Raw genomic sequence first — 14,701 nt, 5'->3', positions numbered from 1 at the left:
GTGCCCTCTTCTTCTACTCCTCTTCCCCCTCGATCTTTCCTGTTAATCCCATGTTCTCAATGTGATTTTTCTGTACCAAGTGTCCTATTATCCCCATCTATACTCTATAATTAAATATTAAAAAATGAATCATTTACCTTTCTATTACAGCTTTTCGTGAAACTCCCAATGTGAATCAAATTTGATATTTATTTTTCCAAAGTAACATTGTGTATCTTTCAATAATATAATCCGGCATGTGTACAAACCATGGAAAAACATTTTGTGTTGTTATCATTTACCAATTTTATAAACGTACGTAGCGAGGTCTTTCACATTATCAATTGATATATTAAACATTTTGACGTGGAATAAATACAACCAACTTTCTAGTTTGTCTTTGTCAGTGTAAAAACACCATGTTGTGATGATGAAAACATACTTTTATCTCTTAACGTTATCATGATTATGTTAAGAGTTAGGGTTGTCAGTTTTATGCGCGGGAGGATGTGGTCATGTGTGGGTGTGTGTGTGTGGCGCGTATGACGACACATTCTGAAAGTCATTTTGGGTATTCTGAGGGGGCTAGGAACAGTGTGTGGTATATGTGTGGAGGTGTGATCGGGTGGTGTATGTGTGTGTCGTATGTGTGTGTCGAATGGTGAGGGGTAGTGGTGTGATTGGTTGGATGGGGTTATTTGTTTTATGTTAAAAGTGGTTTAATTTGTGTTCATCAATCGTACAATCTATGTAATAAAATTGTTTTGAATCATAATAATAATAATAATAACGCTTTATTAACCCAGGGTAGCCACTTCAGTTATGAAACTGCTCTTCCAGCGGGCCCTGCATAACATAATGTTATTACTACCCTTCTCCAATCTAATATGCTGAGCGCCTAGCTAGAATGCAGAAGGTCCCATTGCTATAAGTCTTTGATATGACTCGGCCGGGGTTCGAACCCACGACCTCCCGTTCATGAGGCGGGCGCTCTAACCACTGAGCCACCATGCCCGTTATGTCAAGATATAAACAACTGTATTAAAGGAAGAAAAAATATATTGATAAAAGAAGAAAAAAATGTACCTACAATAACAGAAGTCATTTAAACCACTCCTTTCGGTTTCACTATTAGCCCAAGTCAGTATGGTTTTTCAGGTGTTTTTATGTTTTTTTTTAATGAGCTGTTTCTCTTGACCCTCCTTGAAGTAAGCTGGGTGAAAAAACGACCATAATCTTGATTATCGGGGCTACTTTTATCCATGCACTTTTAGAGTGCATACCTAGACTCTATTTTTACCATTTCATTTACTATCGAAAGTCATGGAGACAAAAAAGCCCATTTTAGCATAATGAGAATTTACTTTCAGTCAAACTTATTCGGGTCAAACACAATGATATTTTTACATTGATTTGAATGATACTATGGTAAACCCTCGTCGCTGCATGTTCGTTTAGAATATCAATTACTTCAATTAAAAGATAAACTTTGGATCCAATAATCATTATTTTAGCTGTGATGATTACTACTCATCAAGTATTCAAACATCTCATCAACAAATTGAAATTCCAATGCCATTCCGGATGCGTATCCAATTATGTTTTTGACACTTTTATTATTTTGTAGCAAGCCTTGTAGAACAAAACCTTTGTCGCATCAATGGTTGCGGTTTTCATTCTGATCAGCCGCCGTGAAAAGATAAAAAAAAATATTCGATGAACATATTTGATATCGATAAAATACCTCATTCTTCTTTCTCGAGGCATCGGGGTTAGACGCTTGATCGTGGATACAGGCCACCGTCACGTCTTTAAAATAATTCAAACTGCCGATTTAGAATCACTTTTCAGGTCGTTGAACTTTCTTTATTTTACAATTTCGGAGTATTTTGTCTCAAATATATTCTTATATACCAAATAATAGCACATACATCAGGAGCAAAGACATACAAAAAGATGACATTGAGACTTGTGAAGTTCGTCTTCTTCTACATTTTTTGTCTATCGGATATGTCGGCTGCAAAAGGTAAGTCAATTTTACTTTTCAAATTTGGTTTATTGTTTCTTGGTCAAGGCCTAAGTGAAAAAGAAAGAAAAAAGAAGAATAATGGAAAATGTATAAGTGACATTTTCGGATAAGAGAGTGTAAAAAGCATAAGAATTTGTGTTAACTTCGACTTTATCAATTATTAAATGACACACCTATTGCTAATTCCTCATAATTTCATACTGATACCGGAAAATTTGATTCGTTATTTTTACTATTTTTTTTCTATCAATTTGGGAAACATCATAATATCCTATCATGCCTTGTGACATGATAGATTGCATGCCAGTATTATATATCCCACCTTGACCATTAAAAGAAACATGAATACAATGAACACTTTATTGTAGAAGTGAGTCAAATCATGCAAAAACAACCGGATTTTTTGTCGCAGATTTCCAAATTTGTTGTCGTCTCTCAAAAATTCACATTTATCTCATTTAAAGCCCGATTAAAACATCAGAAATTATTCGTTTAATCTATCTAAATGTACATTCCGGCCAGCGTTTGATGAACTAAGTTTCCGATATAGAGGCTTAGATAAGATAAACTGTCTAGTAGCCTAACACATCTTGACCTGAATATGTCAAGTACATCTGTGGCATACTAAGGCCTTGGACTTAGGAGGTGCAAAACACAAGTGTTTACGATAATGCGTATAGTTCAGCAAAGGGCGGAAGCAAGGGGGAAGTTACTCTCCCCACCCCCCCCCCCCCCCCTGCTAAACCATATCTCATTTTCTAATCTTGGTTGTTGTTTTTTTAACCACTGTAAGGGGCAAATTGCCCACTGTGCCCTTCCTTCAAATACGTAATTGAAGCAATTTCAATTCGATTACTAATGTATAAAAGTCGACTCCAGTTACCCAGAAGAAATTCAGAGACAGGGGCAACCGGACCAAAGTCTCGTGTAAATGGTCTACTGAACAAGTTCGTCGACACCCCCTTGAAACTCACATCAAGTCATACTACACCTGTAGTTCCAATGGACGTCGGCGAAATTGTAGTTTGTTTTGTGAGACTCTTAAAGGTATAGTCCAGTTTTGGAAACGCCCCCTCCCAAAAAAATGAAATGGAAGCTCTTATTACCAATCATGTTAAAGAATATGTGTTGACTCAGGCGCGTACGCAGGATTTTTTCAAGGGGGGGTGGGGTTTTAACATTTATAAATCGGGCCAAAAATTTCGCAACGACTCAGCCAGCCGCTGAATAAGCGGGGGTTTTAAACCCCCCCCCCCCCCCCCCCCCCCCTGTGTACGCGCCTGTGTTGACTAATACGTGTTGATACAAACTTTGCCGGGAAACAGTCGATAATTAGTATAGTATTAATGACTGCTTTGAGAGAAATAGTTATTTTTATACGCTCAAGGGAAGGTTAAAATTGTGCTATTGCCCCGAGGCGTGCCGAGGGCAATAGCCCAATTGTAACCTTCCCGAGAGCGTATAAAAACAACTATTTCTCGAATATTCAAGCAGTCATTAATACTTTTATATGCCGAAAACAAAAGAGTCAAGTAATGACACTACCTTGGCCTTTCTCTAGTTTATCTCCACGGTTGTTTTTTATGAGTGTATCTTTGAGAGTAGACTAGATCTAGATTCTAGTCTAAGCAAGATATTTTTACAAATTGGGGGGGGGGGTGGGTCGGCCCTGTGGGGAATAGAGAAAAGAACCTGCGCTTTCATATGACACCTCACTTATTGAGTATCACCTTCAGGATCACAACAGATAAAGGTTTGAATCTCGAATTGAAAAAAAAAACTTGACTTTTTTGCATGGTCGCGCAATTCACGTAGACTGCATAGAGACTGCATTGCGTGTAATCTCTGGGAAGAATATAGCACACAACATCGGGTGCGCGATCAGACACCTTGACAACTAGATCTATTTTCGTCTACATCTATGCTGGTACTCCATTTTCAGCAACTAAACGAACATGTTTATGGATAATTTCACGTACCTTTTTTGTTGTTCTTGCTGTCAGCGAGTCTTGCATTTGATAAGTTGAAATCTTGGGACAGTTTCTTTAGCCATTTTTGTCTTGTTTGGAATTGTCTTGTCTTGTATGAAAATACCGACCAATTCTTCGCACACGTACGGTATCTTCGATCGCTCAAACCATTTTGTAACATGTAAAACTATGGGGTAACCATGGGGACTGAACTATTTTCCCGGTAACCATGGTTACTGGGATTTTAGAACTGTTTTAACCATGGTAACTGGGAATTTTACAGAAATAGTTAAAGTTTATGAATGCAATTTCGAGCAATCAGATGACTGGATTTCTTAAGTGAGGTATATAATCATGATTAATGATGCTGCCTCTGATACACAACTAAGATGGAAATATGTAGATGATCTCACAATTGCAGAAGTTAGGAAACATTCCCAACCTTCTAACATCCAATCAGTAATCAACAACCTCTCTACTTGGTCTACTGATAATAGTATGACCCCTAAACCTGAGAAATGTAAGATAATGCACGTTTCATTCCTGAAAAGACCTACTGTATTTTCGAACTTTCACCTTGGTGCAAGAACTCTTGAATGTGTAGATACTCTCAAACTGTTGGGTGTTATTGTACAATCTAACATAAAATGGGACAAGCAAACTTCTCACATGATTAGCCTTGCTGCTAAACGACTATATGCTATGTATACTCAACAAGTACAAAGCCCCTGTCGGCGACATGCTATCGGTCTACCTGATGTATATCAGACCCAACCAATACTGAAGTATGCCTCCCCGGTATGGTCTCCAGCTCTCACAGTTCAGCAATCTAACCAAATTGAGCGCATACAAAAACGTGCGTGTAGAATTATCATTGGCTACCACAATTATATAGACTACTCAAATGCTCTCGAGATTCTCAACATCATGCATATCACTTGAGCACCGTCGAAAACAATTGTTTGAGAAGTTTGCTAAGTCCATCACCAGCTCTAGGCACAGTTCAATGCTTCCACCGCTCCGAAGTACCCTACCTATTATCGCCCCCTAAGATCTAAGGATGGGTTTCTAGAACCGATGTGTCTTACCCAACGCTTTGAAAAGTCTCCTCTACCCCAACTCATTAAGACTTTCAATAACCTAATGTGAATTCCACAAATTGAATTGTATTTTATGTACTCTTTAGATCTGAAACAACGTGCAATACTTCATTAAAGCTGTATTTTCTAATACATGATTCATAATATTGAAGATATTCGGGTTTTCCCTTTAATAGAGGTGTCAACTTTTCCTGAACAATTAGCTTCACATGTTGTGACTCCTTAGACTGGATACAAGGTTCAATTCTTTTGAATAGTTATATTTTCTGATTCATAATATTGGGAAAATGTGATTTTTCCCATTAAATAGAGGGGTCAACTTTTTAACAATTATTAACTTCACATGCTGTGAATCTTTAGACCTGATACATGTACAAGGTGCAATACTTGATTATAGCCGTATTTTCTGATTCGCAAAATTGAAGATATGCAGGTCTTTCATTAATAGAGGTGTCAACTTAGCAATTAGCTTCACATGTTGTGACTCTTTAGCACCACTACAAGGTGCAATACTTTATTATAGCTGTATTTTTCTGATTCAGAATATTCAAGAAATGCGGGTTTTTCCATTAATTAATAGAGGTGTCAACTCTTTAACAAGTAGCTTAACATGTTGTGCGGGAAGGGTATTGATTATATTTTGCTATTTACTGCCAAATTGCCTGTACATCAACTAGCTACTCTGAATTTCTTGAAAATGCTGAAATGTTGACCATCATGTGCAGGCGCACCGTGGCCTTCGGAGCGGACGCGACGATGTGTTGCAGGCCAATCCATTGTTGTCTTTTCTGAACGCTTCGGTGCGCCTTCTCCTGTGTAGATGTGTATAAGAAATGTATTAATGTTTTAATGCTACGTTTTTCTACCTTCTTTCTTATTTTGCCTTTTAAAGATCTCTCCTCTCTCTCTCTCTCTTTCTCTCTCTCTCTTTCTCTCTCTCTCTCGCTTTCGTCATTTCTCTGCTTTTCGATTTCCTCGTCATATCTCACCTTGGCCTAGCTACATGTAGCCAGCCGTTGTATATTGTATTGTAACCATATTTTCATGTGTGTGAAACAATATGTTTTTCTTAAGTGTATATTTTTTGGTTCAATTTTGTTTAAACTATTCAATTTCATTGTAAATCAACCATTATGAGTTCCTGAACTTTACGTGTTGATGTTTTTAAACCGAATAAATTAATTAAATAAATAAATTAATAAATAAATAAATAAATAATTGATAAATTTGGTAAATTATCATATCGATATGGCCTGGATATATCGCGAATTCACTTCAACATTGAACAATAGGGCATATATATATATTTATATAGGGCATCTAAACCTCTGAAACCAAAATTTATATTAAAACAAAATTGAATGGATATTTCGTACCCGATATCCTTGAATCGCAATTTTACTACTACCGGTCCATACCTTTAAGCTTCGTCCTGATATGCAGCGATAAACCGCACCGTTTTTCGTTTTTTTTTTTTTTTTTTTTAATTTATTTATTTTTTATTTATTTCTCTGCAGATGTAAGTCATTGGGCTCCACATTTCTGTATCTAATAACAAACAGCTCAGTGAATACCAGTGGGACCTTTGTCATAGTTGCCATTCATTTAGTTCTTTCTTTTTTATACCGGAGTGTTGGCTCCAGAGCGTCCGCCTCACAACCGGGAGGTCGTAGGTTCGAACCCCGGCCGCGTCATACCAAAAGACGTTAAAAGATGGGAGTTGTTGCTACCTTGTTTGGCGTTCAACAATAAGGTATAGAGCAACGTCGATCTGGCGCTGCTCAGTGGCTGCCGGGCTCACGATCAATTGGGCAAAAAGAATTTCCGTTTCGGTTTAATAAAATTTGGAGTGGATAGGCTATTATTATTATTATTATTATTATTATTATTATTAAAGACAAAAACGCCACGATTTACGCTTCATATCTGGACGAGATTTTACCCTGTACCTGGGTGACTAGGTTAAAACTGATGTCACGATGTTGTAGAAATAAAAAAAAATAGAGTAAAGTTGCAAGCTCAGTTTATTATTGAATTTGCAGAAGTAACCTACAGATGCAACGAAGGCTGGTGGAAATTTGGAGACAGGTGTTACCGGATCCTGGCTAATATCAATGTGGCAAAAACGTATGCCATAAACATATGTACCAATGCGAAGGCTCAACTTTTCGTCCCTTCTTCGCAAGAGGAGTACGACGCTGTGACAGCATACATCAACAGCCTTGGCTTTGTCAGCGCGCCTAATAATCCGATTGCCTCACCTATCGGCGAAGTGTGGGTAGGGTGTGAGGCGGGAACACCCACCTGTATAGATGGAACGGTGTTTGACAGCAGTGGTGGTATGTATAGAAAATATAAGGTATAGGGTAGCAATATTTATGATTCTGGAATGATAACTTTACATCCATTTCATACATAACACAATTTCTGAAACACCCCCTCCCATTCCATGGTTCTTGGTGATGGCAATCGATTGGATTGATCTTCACCAAGAGTATCAATTACAGTATAACACGTATGAATAGAGAAAACCTCATTAGTCATCTTGTTATCTTAATAATCGTGATCAAGATGATGTTAGGAGCTATATATACATGTATAGTGGAGTACATTTGTGAAGTTTCTAATTTTGATGATTTATTTCGTGAAGGTACCTTTAGTGCCGGTTACCAATGCGCCAAGTAACATTATCTGCGGTGGTCCCGTTGAACGCTGAGAAAAATCAGTGGGGGAAGAGGGCCCGAGGGGGGGGGGGGTTGCCACCCGACCATCTCAACATCGTGGAAAGGGCCTTAAAGGATAAGTCCACTCCAATAATAATTTCCTTTTAATAGATGCAGAAAAATAAGAGAGACAGAGAGAAAAAAAAATGAGTAAAATCGGATAACTAATAATTAAAAAAGAAGGTTATGATTTCTTTGTTTAAGTATGGAAAACTATGGAACTGAGAAAATCACTACACAAGTTGCTTATTTGGTTATCAGTTTGTGACGTCATTGCCTTACTATTTATCAATTGCTTTATATATTTTTATCCCATTAATTTCCCTTTATATCCCACAAAACCTGATTTTCCAATGCCTTTGCCCAGGTTATATGATTTGTATCATATTATGTGCATGACATTTCACAAAATATTTTATGCATTTTGAAGAAGTGATACTATTTTTTTAATATTGTATATTCATAACCATTGATTTTTATGTAAATAGTAAATAAAAATTCACATTTTTTATGATGTAACAGAAATAAAATACTATATATTAGTGCATCCACACAAAAACATATTACTATCAATATAACGTGGATGCTGGTGTGAGGAAATCAGATTTTTAAGGGGGAAATTGGAAATTGATATTATCAATATAAAGAAAACAATTAGTGAATAGTGAGGCAATGACATCCCAGACTCTAAGTGAGCTGTCAATTTGTCTTGTGATTTTCAAAGTTTGTCATGTAATTCAAACTTCATAACTTTCTCAATAGTAATCCGATATTGCTCAAACTTGTTTTGATTAATTTGTCTGATTTTTCTGCTTCTATTGAAAGTAAGTAAGTTTTGGAGTGGACATGCCGTTTGAATTTGAGGACCCAACTGTATGACAACTTATTTTGATAGGCAGACATTACATAATAAATTAAATACATCGTCTCAACTGAGAGTATGACGTACAATATGTTTTATATTCTATAAGTTTTAATGTTTCGTATACCGGTATCTTACCTTCCACAACTTTTATATTATCGATAGAGTATCCAGAAATAACTCCTCGACAAATATGCCATTAATGAAATCTATTTCCACGACAAAACTGATCTTCCGATGTAATGTTATCTCTTTCATGTGGATGTCGTGTTCTCGAATGATGTACTCTGATAGGATGGTGGGGAAGTGGATATACTCACTATAGTGGTGAAGATTGTGTGTGTTATGATAAATATGACGGACTTCGAGCGACGGATTGCGTGACATGGATATCTAAAGTACTCTGTGAAGGTAATGTGAACTTTTAAGATAGGGTGCAGATAACTTTCCATACACTTTGAACCCCAAGTTTCACATTTTCTATCAATCAAACATTTCAGTGGTTAGGGGCCGTGTAATACTTATTTATTTACCTTTAATTTACTTGTTATATATATTTATTTGGCTCTTCTATGAACCCATGTGATGTAAAACAAATATAAACAAAATTAATGTTACACATTAACAACGATAACGACAACATTACTACAAAATAAATCATTACGGAATATTCATGATGTGCTTTTTAAACATTCTATTCAGCCATGTTGTTTCCAGTCCCATTTGAGGAATATATATATATATATATATATATATATATATATATATATATATATATAAGGAAATATTAACACAAATTTTGTGTCCAGTTGGTGCTCTTTTTTTTAATAAAGAAAAGGATGACGGAAAAAAGGGTCAACAAATTAAATTAATATTGCCCGCGATGCTTGTTGTTTGAATGAATTTTAGTGGGATGTATAATTTTCATTCAGCTGAGTTACACATTGAATACCAAATTTTTGTATTATTTTTTTAATATAAATCATTCAGACCTGTTTAAAAGTTTAACAGAGGTATTGCAAAAATATCATATTATGTATTAAAACTTACTTAAGCATGGTAGAAAAGACTAATTCACTCCCAGAAGCGCGTGGAATTCACACGAAATAATAAATTTCATTGACACAAACAATTATTTCTTTGTGGGTTTTTTTTTTGGGGGGGGGTTCTGTTGCTTATGTTTGTTTGTTTGTTTGTTTTTATAATATTTTTCAGTTATCAGAATGATTACTCAATTGTGAAAGGTATATTTTTATGAATACTTATAGCTCCGGCCGCCGTCACACGATCCAGCACATACACCGCATCGTCGCTCTCTAACCGCTGTCTCCGAGGGTTCACACAGAAGACGGTCCCCAAGAAGTCCAAGACCCGCTGTGCTGCTGAGTGCTTGAAGGAGGACTTCTGCGTTTCATTCAATTTCAAAGATGGTGTCTGTGATCTCAACTACAGTACCCGAAACCAGGAGCACTACAGTGCCTTCCAAGAGGAGGAAGGGTGTTCCTATTATGAACCGTAGATTTCCTTGATAACCAGAAATGGGAAATTTAAGAAGTGACCGGTGTTGATAATAGGGACTTTTTATATTTGCACGTCGACATAGTGGACTGCTACGTGTGACGTCCTTTTAAGGCACTGGCACTCTGGCAGTGCCTTAACATGACGTCACAGTGCCTCATAAGGACGCAGGGGCGTACACATGGGGGGGGGGGGGGTTTGGGGGTTCAAAACCCCCCCCCCCCCCTTTGGTATTTTTATGTGTGTAAACCCCCCTAAAAAAACCCCCCCCCCCCCCCCCCCCCCCCTTTGGGTTTTTTTTTTTTTTTTTTTTTTTTTTTAATTATTAAAAAATTAAAAAAAATAAATAAAAAAAAAAATTATACCCACGGTTAACCTAAAAAAGGTGACCTTACCCCCCCCCCCCCCCCCAACGAAGAAAAATGTCAAATTTTGAAATTTCGAGACCAAAAAAAAAAAAAAGTGTCCGCTTGCCTGATTACCTGATTTGTACCAAAATACTTTGTTTAGCTGTTTAAGGGGTTAGTCTCGTCTAGCACATGTGCTATTATCTGGCCCCTTTTACCAACTAATAGTTTCTCTTCTTGTATATGTAAACACATTGTATGAAAGTAGTACTGTATTGCTGTTTGTAAATTAATCAAAATAAAAAATCAAATAATATTTGTAAATTTTGGCAAGATTGATCCGATTTGGATAATTCCATGATTGACACACATCGAGTCATACGTGCTACATATAATCAACTTTTCCTAATTGCTTAAATAAGTTTTCTTTCGAAATGTACCTCCATGGTCAGAACTCAATGCTTTCTCTGAAAAGGTATACATGTGAGAATTTGTTTTAAAGGACAACAAATTTACTCATTTCAAGATGTTCTAAACGGTTATAGGACACCTACCCCCTTGACATCCATCCCCTCGGATAACCACCCCCAGTTAACTACCCCCTAGGGCAACCACCCTCTAGGACGACTTCCCCCCCCCCCCCCCCTGGACAACAACCCACTACGACAACTACCCCCTACGACAACTAGCCCCCGGACAAATACCCCCCCTCCCAACAACTATCCTAGGGGTAGTTGTCTGGGGGTAGTTGTCCGGGGGTAGTTGTCCTAGGGGGTAGTTGGGGGTTATCCAGGGGAGTAGCCGTCCTAGAGGGTGGTTGCCCTAGGGGGTAGTTGTCTGGATACGGTTCTAAACCTATTTTAAACATTTCAATAGCATTGTACAGAGAACTTTTCACAACTATAGTAGTCACTTATTTTACCTTTGTCAAAATTGATTGACTGATTGACTTTAACGATAGTGTTTCCTTTAAAATTTGACTGATATTTAAACAAGACATCCCCTCCTTCAAAGAGGGGATGAATTTACCCCCATCCCCCCTTCCCCCACCCGACCCGGATTTACGCCCGTGCCTTACAGTATATATTGTATATTTCGAGCCAAGAGCAAAGATGTGATGGTGCCATAGGATTAATAGAGTGAATTCAGCCCGCCCCCCGCCCCCCACTCAGTGTTATTTAGGGTACGCATATGCGTGTTCCAATCGACTCCCCCCCCCCCCCCCCCCCCCTTTCAGCAAAAGTCCGGTGTGTAAAGTCAATACGGGACGACCTTTTTCTTTTGTTACGATAGGACATTTTGGTAACAAGCATGCGGTCCGTCCGTTCTCGGAGTGGGGGAGGGGGGGCGGGGACTTCAGTGAATAACTTTTTCCAGATAAATAATTCATAAGGAAAAAGAGTAGCCAATAGGCCATTTAAGCCATGTAACCAAATGTAATGCATACGTTTATGAGAACTACCTTGATACGAACAATGTCATTCATCTTGTACGAGTAATTGTATTACAATAGTCAGAATGTCGACTACCTACATTAGTTGTTGCTAGGTAGGACAAATAAAATCGCTCGCCCTTCCTAACAACGTCTAATATATGCAATTTTCATTTTGACAATTGAAATACAATTATTCGTAACAGGTAAGTGACTTAATTTGGTCAAAGACGTATGCCTAAAGTTGGTTCCATTCCGATAAATTAACACCGGGGTATATAAGCCGTAAAACTCTCCCGTCCTCTCTTTGATTATTTGTGTGAATCTTTCAAAATATAAATGTGCATGTATGTCAAATGGGATATTGATTGTAGTTTACACTGTATTTCTATGTGCGATGTCTGCATATTCCGTGTAATTCAGCTCTTGATTTTTTCTTCAATAAATACTTTTTCAACAATAATTATCCCAATCATATTTGTCTCCATGAAAGGCTAATTTCATATTGTAATCCATATTGTGGCGAGAATTGATGAGAAAAATGTGAAACAATTTTGTAATAATGACGTAAATGTATACTTCAGATAGTTAGACATCGTGACAACTAGTGGAAGAGCATGATAATCAAGTACGTTTCCCAAATGCGGCCATAATCGCAATCGCCCCCACCCGGCCAGCTCGCGGTGTAAGGGTATCAAAACCTTCAAATTTCAAGAAATGGGTTTTTGTTTTGTATTTATTGCTTGTTTTGCGAATACACACACCCACACACACTGTATCATTCCAGTTTTTTTAATAGGTGTCTACAATTTCTTGTCGCACACACGCACGCACACGCACATACATACACACACATTAAACCACGAGAATCCTGATAATCACAAAAGCTAAAGATTTGTTTGACCAATTCGGTGTATTGTTTTGGAACAGGTGAACTAAATTTCTAGTCACCAATGACATGAACAAGCGCGTTAAATTTGATTGTATTGCAATTACATAGTCATTGAACCTAAATTTGCACACATCACTCCGATGAGACTCAATTTTGTTGTCTTTTGGGAGGAAGAGGTAGGAATGCAAAATGAATAGGAACTATGTTAAGTGGTCTGACAATAAAGTACCATGACAACGTTATCCCTGTTCGACAGTCATCCAATGAATACAAGTACATGTATTTCAAACAGATTTAAATGACTATTTGGTATGAATGTATGTGAGCTGATTGAAGGTATATCGAGCAAGCTTTACCTGGCTTCTTCTCTTCTGGACCATCTCATGGCAAGGCAGGAATCACTGGTAAGATTGCGTCTGTGCGCGCAAAGTGATGATGATGTTGATTTGTGGTGGACATTGGCGATGGTGGCCGTAGCGAAGGTGATGGTGGTTGCAGTGGTAGTAGTGGTAATGGAGGTATTGATGATGGTTTGTGGTGAAGATGGTGGTGCTGGTGCTGGTGATTGTAGCGATAATGGTGGTGGTGGTGTTTGGTGATGGACATGGTCATGGTGGTAATAGTGATGGAGTTGGTTGTTGTAATGGTTGTAATACTGGTGGTGACGTTGATGATGGTTCTGGTGGTGGTGGTGGTGGTATAATTATAAATTGTGGTGGTGGTGGTTCGTTATATTTTCCAACACAATTTCCATGCCTCGTTCATTTTCCCACTTCTTCCAACCGTCGTTCAAAGCTAGATAACTCTTAATATAATATAAATATATCTATATTATAAAGAGATTTTTTAACGGCAGGTGTTGCCTGCCCTTGCCTCCAGCTTCCAGATATTAATTATGAGCGAGCGTCAGAAGCTCTTGGACGCGGCCCGGACGGCGGTAAACCTGCTTGACGCCGCTCATTCCGCAGTGGACCTACTCACCACCGTACTCGGGACTGAAGACGAGAACGGTTGCCATGGCAATCTCAGCGAACAGCATTGTGACGTCACTGGTATGTTCCGCTCTTTTTGTCTCGACATATACACTGAACTACAGTCAGTTGTCTTTCTGGTGAGGGGCGTATCCGATGGGAGGCAGGGGCGGACTGGGAATTATATTCGGTTAAGGAATTTCGATGTGACCGGCCCACACAACCTCTGGGACAAGACATATCAATCGACTCTCCGGCCACAAAAATCGGCCAGTTTCCGATCAAAAATATTTCTTGCCATAAAACAAATAGTCATTGGTTTTTATCGTCCTTTAATCATCCTTTAATGAACGAGATAATAGGGGTAAAATACATATTAACAGTCTTGTGTAGATTACTGTATGTGCAGAAGAAAAAAAATGTCCGTGAATTCATATTAAGGAAAATGATCTAAGTGAGTATTTGTTTCTGTTTCCAATCTACTTTATCTCCCTCTCTCTTTCTCTCTTTCTCTCTCTCTCTCTCTCTCTCTTGTTCTCTTCTGAGTGTGTGTGACTCATACCCTCATTTTTCTCTTCTTCTTTGTCCCTTTCTCTTACCCCCCCCCCCCCCCCGGCTTTCTTTCTCTCTTTCTTTGTTCATCTCTCTCTCTCTCTCTCTCTCTCTCTCTCTCTCTCCATGTATTCAAACGGAAGACTTGCCACAGACTGCGTCCAAAAGCACTTCAGAAGTCTGTAAAACACAGATTCCAGAGGGTAGAGGTCCTTTGACGGGGACTTCAATGTTGAGAATCAAAGATGACACCAAACCTCATTCCCAGAATACAACACTTTCAAATATTCACAGGTACATGGAGTAAATTGCGTTTGGAATTTGTC

General features: G+C 38.2%; 1 non-coding gene across 1 annotated transcript; it reads right to left on the bottom strand.

The window, feature by feature from the left end:
* Positions 1-920: 920 nt before the first annotated feature.
* TRNAM-CAU lies at positions 921-993 on the bottom strand. Its single transcript has one exon. It is a non-coding gene; the product is annotated as a tRNA-Met (tRNA).
* Positions 994-14,701: the final 13,708 nt, after the last annotated feature.

Source organism: Strongylocentrotus purpuratus, unplaced genomic scaffold (genome assembly GCF_000002235.5).
Source record: "Strongylocentrotus purpuratus isolate Spur 01 unplaced genomic scaffold, Spur_5.0 spur5_scaffold_15, whole genome shotgun sequence".
In the NCBI taxonomy this organism is placed as follows: Eukaryota; Metazoa; Echinodermata; class Echinoidea; order Camarodonta; family Strongylocentrotidae; genus Strongylocentrotus; species Strongylocentrotus purpuratus.
Note: the sequence above shows the minus strand (reverse complement) of the source record. Positions and strands in the feature narration are given on the sequence as shown.